The sequence below is a fragment of the Cebus imitator genome, unplaced genomic scaffold (genome assembly GCF_001604975.1).
Source record: "Cebus imitator isolate Cc_AM_T3 unplaced genomic scaffold, Cebus_imitator-1.0 Scaffold166, whole genome shotgun sequence".
NCBI lineage: Eukaryota > Metazoa > Chordata > Mammalia > Primates > Cebidae > Cebus > Cebus imitator.
In genome coordinates, this window is record NW_016107481.1 from 1,096,417 (window position 1) to 1,104,440 (window position 8,024).

The window sequence follows — 8,024 nt, forward strand, 5'->3', positions numbered from 1 at the left end:
CCACAGATGTCTGGAAAATGTGAATGTTTACTTCTCTTGGGAGAGGTGGTGGTTGAAAGCATGGACTTTGGAATCAGGCAGTCTTGTTTGTGAATTGCAGCTCTGCAACTTACTGTGCGACTTTAGAGAAGTTAGTTTTCTTCCTTAGCCTCAGTGTTCCCATCTATAAAATGGGGATAATCATACACCCTCACAGTTTTTTTTTTTTTTTTTATAAGACTTTTAAAAAGCTATTATAAGTCAAATAGTAGCACAGGTATCCAGAAACAGTAAATGTTTAATAAACAACAGATATTCTTAATGTTATATATCACGAATGTTTCAGCTCACATTCATTGAATTCCCCCTGTGTGTCTGTCATTGTACTGGTCATGATGCAAAAGCAAAGACAGCCTTGAAAACAGCTGACTATAGTAAAATGTGAAAGATGCTTTCAGAGATAGCTACAGAATAAAACTTCGTTTTCTTTTTCTCAAGCGTGAAAAGAGGGAGGACATTTCAGGAAGATGGAATAAAAAAAGCTCTGTAGGTGAAAATGTTTTAGGTGTGTGTCTTCCAAGAAACTGAGATGTAGATAGTAGAAACTGAATGTCAATGTAAGAGGATACTTCCTCCTGAAACGCTGTATTCTTTTGACTTCTGCAGCACAGTACTCTCCTCGTTTCTCTGCAGTTTCTCTCATAAGTTCTTCTCAGTCTCCTTTGTGGTGTCCTTCACCTAAACTATTATATGTCAAAACCGCTCAAGACTGCCTGAGGCATTTTCCTACTCTATACATTCTCCTTAGACATCTCATCTATTACCAATAGTTTCCTAGGGTTTCAATTACCACCTAAATGCTAAATCCCAAATTTTTATCTCCATGTCAGATCCCTCATGAAATATTCCTATTCCCAAAAGACTCATTTTCCAATTATTTTGTAAATATCTTCATTTGGGTGCCTTAAGAATATTTCAAAATTAGAATGTCCAAAACTAACAAATCTCCTTGTCACGCCCTTTCCAGTGCTCCTGGTCTCAGTAGTACACCATCCCCTCTAACGCCGTCCAGGTTAAACCTGGCTCATTCCTGACCCCAGCCTCTGCCTCAATCATCACATTCAGTCAGTCATGAAGTCTATTGCTTCCACCTCTTAGACATGAATGTCTCAAGTCTGTTCATTTCCCTGTCCTCATTGCCACTGTCATAGTCTACGTGGGCTGCAGTAATGTCTCCCCACATTTCGGCCTCTTCTTTCCCATCCAATCAAGTCTTTATACAGCAGCCAGAAAATGCAAATCTTTCCGTGTCAACACTTTGTTTAAAACCCTCCAAAGGCTGGCCAGGCACGGTGGCTCAAGCCTGTAATCCCAGCACTTTGAGAGGCCGAGGCAGGTGGATCACGAGGTCAAGAGATCAAGACCATCCTGGTTAACATGGTGAAACCCCGTCTCTACTAAAAATACAAAAAAAAATTAGCTGGGCATGATGGTGCGTGCCTGTAATCCCAGCTACTCAGAAGGCTGAGGCAGGAGAATTGCCTGAACCCAGGAGGTGGAGGTTGCGGTGAGCTGAGATCGCGCCATTGCACTCCAGCCTGGGTAACATGAGTGAAACTCCGTCTCAAAAAAAAAAAAAAAAAAAACCCTCCAAAGGCTTCTCATTCCCCTTAGGACAAATTCCACATTATTTCCCAAACTGTCACTCTTTTAGCTCCAGTCATTGTGAAACTCTCCTTTCCTGGGACTTGCTATACAGGCTATTGCTTATCTCACAAGTTTCCCCACTCGCTTCCTCTGCCTGAGATGCTTTACTTCCTCTTAACCTAACTACTTCTAGTCACGCTTTAATTATCACTTAAAGATCACTTCCTCAGTGAAACCTTCACAACCTATCACTCTAGTTCTAACCGCCTCTAATCCCTGTATTTCAAAATTACAGGCATTTATCAAGAACCTATCTTGGAGGCTGCGTCCAGTGGCTCATGCCTGCAATCTGAGCACTTGGAAGCAAAGGTGGGTGGATTTTTAAGTCCAGGAGTTCAAGACCAGCCTGGGCAACATAGTGAAACCCCATCTCTACAAAAAATACAAAAATTAGTCAGGAGTGGTTGCATGCTCCTGTAGTCCCAGCTACTCAGGAGACAAAGGTGGGAGGATCGCTTGAGCCCGGGAAATCAAGGCTGCAGTGAGCTGTGATCATGCCACTGCACTCCAGACTAGCTAACAGAGTGACATACTGTCTCAAAAAAAAAAAAAAAGAACCCAATATGTGTGCGGTACTGTGTCTTGAACTAGGGATATATATTAGTGAACACATAGAGACATAATGCCTTCCCTCACATAGCTTAGAGCCGAATGGAAGAGACAGAAATTATCAAATAATCACATATGTAAATACAAATTTTAAGTATAAAAAGTGCTATGAAATAGAAGTACATAACGCTTTCAAAGGATTTGGTAGCACAAAAAAGTTATCCCCAAGGAAATGATGATTGATCTAGACCCGAAGGGTGAGTAGGACTTAATGATGAGTTGGAAGAAGGAAATTAGTTTCTTCTTCTTCTTATTATTTTTTTGAGATGGAGTCTGGCTCTGTCACCCAGGCTGGAGGGAAGTGGCATGATCTCAGCTCACTGCAGCTTCTGCCTCCCGGGTAGCTGGGATTACAGGCATGCACCACCACGCCTGGCTAATTTTTGTATTTTTAGTAGACATGGGGTGTCACCATGTTGGCCAGGATGGTCTCAGGTGATCCTGACCTCAGGTGATGTTCTCACCTTGGCCTCCCAAAGTGCTGGGATTACAGGAAGAGCCACCGTGCCTGGCCAGGTAATTAGCTTCCGTAAGGGAACAGCATATTACAGGGCCTGGGTCAGGAGAGATTTAAGTGCATTCAAAACCTGAAAGAAGGCCAGTGTAACTGGACATCAAAGAGCAAGGGGACACTGTGATAGTTCATACTGTCAACTTGATTGGATTGAAGGATGCAAAGTACTGTTCTTGGGTGTGTCTTTGAGAGTGTTGCCAAAGGAGATTAACATTTGAGTCAGTGGGTTGGGGAAGGCAGACCCACCCTTAATCTGGTGGGCACAACTAATCAGCTTCCAGTATAAAGCAGGCAGAAAAACGTGAAAAGGCAAGACTGGCTTAGCCTCCTTGTCTATATCTTTCTTCCATGCTGGATGCTTCCTACCCTGCCTGCCCTTGAGGCAGTTGCCAGGAACAATAATGTTGATTCTCCTCAGGAGCCACCCCCAACACCCCTGTTTGCTTCTAGAACTATAACTAGACTAAAGTGCCTGCAGGCCCCTAGAGGTGAGGTTCAGAGTGTGACCGACCCATGAGGAGGTGCACCACACTCAAAAAGAACTGCTTTAGTTCTCTAATTCATATAAACAGAAATCTGAAGAACAGGCATGGGAATGGATATTAAGGATATGAGATAATGGTAGAAGGATCAGGCTGCATTTGTTGACCTGGGCCCACCTAATTAGGGACTCTGCATTTAATGTTGCAGCTCAGGGAGTTAAAACAGTGTTCCTAGAAGTGAAATTGATAGGAAGCCTACTGCATTCCTACTGAATTTATATAAGAAGAAAACTTCTAGGTTGAATAGACAAAAGACCAACTTGAATTATAAAAACAGAGAACCATGGCTTCTCAATCAATTTCCAGACTTGAGCCAGTTTACAGATCCAGAACCCCTTGAATGAAGGGGAGGCTGGGTCCCCTTGAGGAAAGACCCCACTCACTACATTACCAATAATTTCTGCAGTGAATCTTTCTCCCATCCTTCCCCAAGGAGACCTCTGGTCTTTTACCGGTATGTGCACTGGGAAAAGGGAAATATTTTGGGGACCACTGGACACTGGTTCTGAGCTGACATTGATTCAGAGGACCCAAAACATCATTGTCGTCTTCCAGTTAAAGTAGGGACTTATGGAGGTCAGGTAATTGATAGAGTTTTAGCTTTGGTTCGACTTACAGTTGGTCCAGTGGGTCCTGGACTCATCCTGTGGTCATTTCTTCAGTGCCAGAATGCATAATTGTCTTAGACATACTTAGCAGCTGGCAGAACCCCCACATTGACTCCCTGACTGGTAGAGTGAGGGCTATTATGGTGGGAAAGGTCAAATGGAAGCCATTAGAGCTGCCTCCACCTAGAAAAATACTAAATCAAAAACAATACCGCATTCCTGGAGGGACTGAGGAGATTGGTGCCACCATCAAGGACTTGAAAGACGCAGGGGTGGTGATTCCCCTCACATCCCTGTTCAACTCTCCCATTTGGCCTATGCAGAAGACAGATGGATCTTGGAGAATGACAATGGCATATCATAAGCTTAACCAAGTGGTGACTCCAATTGCAGCAGCTATACCAAATGTGGTTTCATAGCTTGAGGAAATTAACACATCTCCTGGTACCTGGTATGCAGCCATTGACTTGGCAAATGCTGTTTTCTCCATTCCTGTCTATAAGGCCCACCAGAAGCAATTTGCCTTCAGCTGGCAAGGCCGGCAATATACCTTTACTGTCCTCCCTCAGGGGTATATTAACTCTCAAGCTTTGTGTCATAATCTTATTCAAAGAGACCTTGATTGCTTTTTGCTTCTGCAAGATACCCACCCTGGTCCATTACATTGATGACAGCATACTGATTGGATCCAGTGAGTAAGAAGTAGCAAACACACTGGACTTATTGGTGAGACATTTGCGTGCCAGAGGATGGGAAATAAATCTGACTAAAATTCAGGGACTTTCTTCCTCAGTAAAATTTGTCAAAAAAAATTAATTAACCACATATTTATTTTTGGTCTCCCTATTCTGTTTCATTGATCTATATGCTTACCTTTATGGCAAAATCGTATTGTTTTGATTACTGTACTTTTTTTTGAGACCACGTCTCACTCTGTCGTCCATGCTGAAGGACAGTTGCACAATCTTTGATCACTGCAACCTCCGCCTCCCAGATTCAAGAGATTCTCCTGCCTCAGCCTGCCTAGTAGCTGGGATTACAGGCACGAGCCAACATGCCCAGGCAATTTTTTTATTTTTAGTAGAGACAGGATTTCACCATGTTGGCCAGGCTGGTCTCAAACTCCTGACCTCAAGTGATCCTCCCACCTCAGCCTCCCAAAGCGCTGGGATAACAGGTGTGAGCCACTGTGCCTGGCTGATTACTGTATCTTTATAGTAGGTTTTATAATAACATATAAACGTCCTCCAACATTTTTCTTTTTCAAAATTGTTTTGACTATTCTAGGTTTTTGGCATTTTTGTACAAATTTTGGGTCAATTTCTACCAAATAAAAGAAAACCCTGCTGAGATTTTGTTACGGATTTCGTTGAATCTGTTGATCAGTTGGGGGAGAATTGCCACCTTAACAATGTTTACTTTTCTAGTTCTTGAATATGAAATCACTCTCCATTTATTTAAGTGTCTTATGCAAATTTTTATTATCAGAAAAAGATTAACATTACATCTCTCCCTTTCCTCCAATCATTTTTGGTTGGTACCATATATTTTTAAATGAGAATGGACTTCTCCTGTAGCTACTAGTTACAGCTGAATTTCAGTGTCCCAGAGCAGGTCTCAGGGAATTGCTCTGAACTATTCAGAACACTGGCAGTTTACTATGGAAGAAAGAAAGTGAGGCATGAGACTTCTGGCCAGTGGGTTGCAGAGGTCAATAGGTCAAAATCATTCTGTGCTATGCTTCTTTTCTACTTATTTAGGAAACTTAAAGGACATTCAGTTTGTCCATCTCCATCAATACTAAACATATAATCTTATAGCAAATAAGTACTCAGCCAGGCGCGGTGGCTCAGCCGGTAATCTCAGGACTTTGGGAGGCCAAGGCAAGCAGATCACCTGAGGTCAGGAGTTTGAGAGCAGCCTGGCCAACATGGTGAAACTCAGTCTCTACTAAAAATACAAAACTCAGCCAGGCATGGTGGTGTGCGCCTGTAATCCCAGCTACTCAGGAGGCTCAGGCAGGAGAATCCCTTGAACCCGGGAGGTGGAGGTTGCGGTGAGCCGAGATCGAGATCGCACCACTGCACTCTAGCCTGGGCAACAGAATGAGACTCTGTTTCAAAAGGAAAAAAAAAAAGAAATGGAAAAGAAGTACTCAAGTACTGAACACTTTTCAGTTATTAAAAAGTTATTTAAAAATTATAGAAGAATTTTTTTCAACAACACTTTCAACACATAAAGAATAGCAGGTGAAAATAATTGCTGTTTTTTAGAGATTATTGTTTATCCTGAGACTTGCTGCATTTTATCGATAAATTATCTTGAAATGGATATTTTTACCTAAACCAGACAGTTTTTTGGTTGTTTTGGTTTTTGTTTTGAAATGGAGTCTTGCTCTGTCATCCAGGCTGAAGGGCAATGGCGCGATGTCGGCTCACTGCAACCCCTGCCACCCAAGTTCAAGAGATTCTTCTGCCTTAGCTTCCTGAGTAGCTGGGATTATAGGCACCCACCACCAGGCCAGGCTAATTTTTGTCTTTTTAGTAGAGACAGGGTTTCACCATATTGCCCAGGCTGGCCTCAAACTCCTGACATCGTGATCTGCCGACTTTGGCCTCCCAAAGCGCTGGGATTACAGGTGTGAGCCACTGCGCGCAGCCCAAACCAGATAGTTTCTGTGCATTAAAGAGTGTCACCCAAATATCAATCCCAATATAAGTACATTGTAACTATAATAAACCTATTAGAAGATATTTTAAAATACTGTTATCTGTTAATATATTGTAAAATATTAGATGTATATTGTAGCTTTAATAAGTGAAATAGTTACAACAATAAACCTTCCTTCACATGAAGTGAAAAAATTTTTTAGAAAAATTTTCGATTTGAGGAAATGAAATACATTTGCACCAAGATAGAGTAAGCAACAGAAAAGGAGCAAGCAACAGCCTGCAGAAAATAAAATGTAACACTCTGTAGCTCCAATTACAGAACTGCTGAATAAGAAAGAAATAAATTAGGCACAACAAATAAAAATACTTTATAGCTCTTATATTCAACGCTTCGTGTTATCAGCCTCAATTACAAAAAAGAACATAGTTTGTAGAGAAAAAGAAAAAATGTAAACCTAACACAGCTGCATTTATAAATCTATAAAATTTCCTCAACTATAAAAGGATACATTTTAAAAACATCAAGAGTGATAATGCTACCAATAATAGAACATATTAGAATTCAAATATTTTCACATATTTAATAATTTACCCAACAGTAAAACATTAAGGGCTTTATTGATAGCCCAAAATAACTAATAACTATAGGCAGAAAAGAAATTTTCTAGATAGTAGATGAATAGTTATAAATAGATAGACAAATATAAAAAAATATGTGTAACACTTCTCATAGATTTTTTTTTTTACTGTATTTTGTCTCTCTGAAGGGAACTACAGACCATTTAGTAGGAAAATAAAAATGTTTTGAATGAACAAAGAAATTAATCGATATTGATTACTTCATTTTAGAGATCACAGACTTGAGGTGCAGAGAAGTTAAATGACATTCACTGATTCACTCATGCATGCATACATTTACTGAAAACCCTGTCCTAAGAACTGAGAATTCAAGGGTAAACCAAAGTCCATGCAATACCTAGTCTATGATATTTAGAGCTTAGTGAGAAGAGACAGACATTACCTGCACAAGTAAATTATAACTGTGGCTAAGTACCCAAAAGGAGCTATGTGGAGCTATTCAGAGGAGAAGAAAATGATGTAGTCAGGGAGATCAAGAAAGAATCTGCAAGGAAAAGGCATTCAAGTGGAAGCCTGGAAGTTCCTTTCCTCTTCTGGTCTTCAAGAATAAGCTCCTGTAGCCCCAGGTAAAGAGCATAGTGTTTGAAATCAGGCAATTCTGGTTTGAATTCTACCTCTACTACTCACTCGCTATGGGATTTAGGGCAAGTTACATAACCTCCCTTAGGCTTAGTTTCCTTTTCTGGAACATGGGAATAAAAATAATCCCCTCTTATGTGGTTTATTATAAGGATGAGGTTAGATGTTTAAAAGT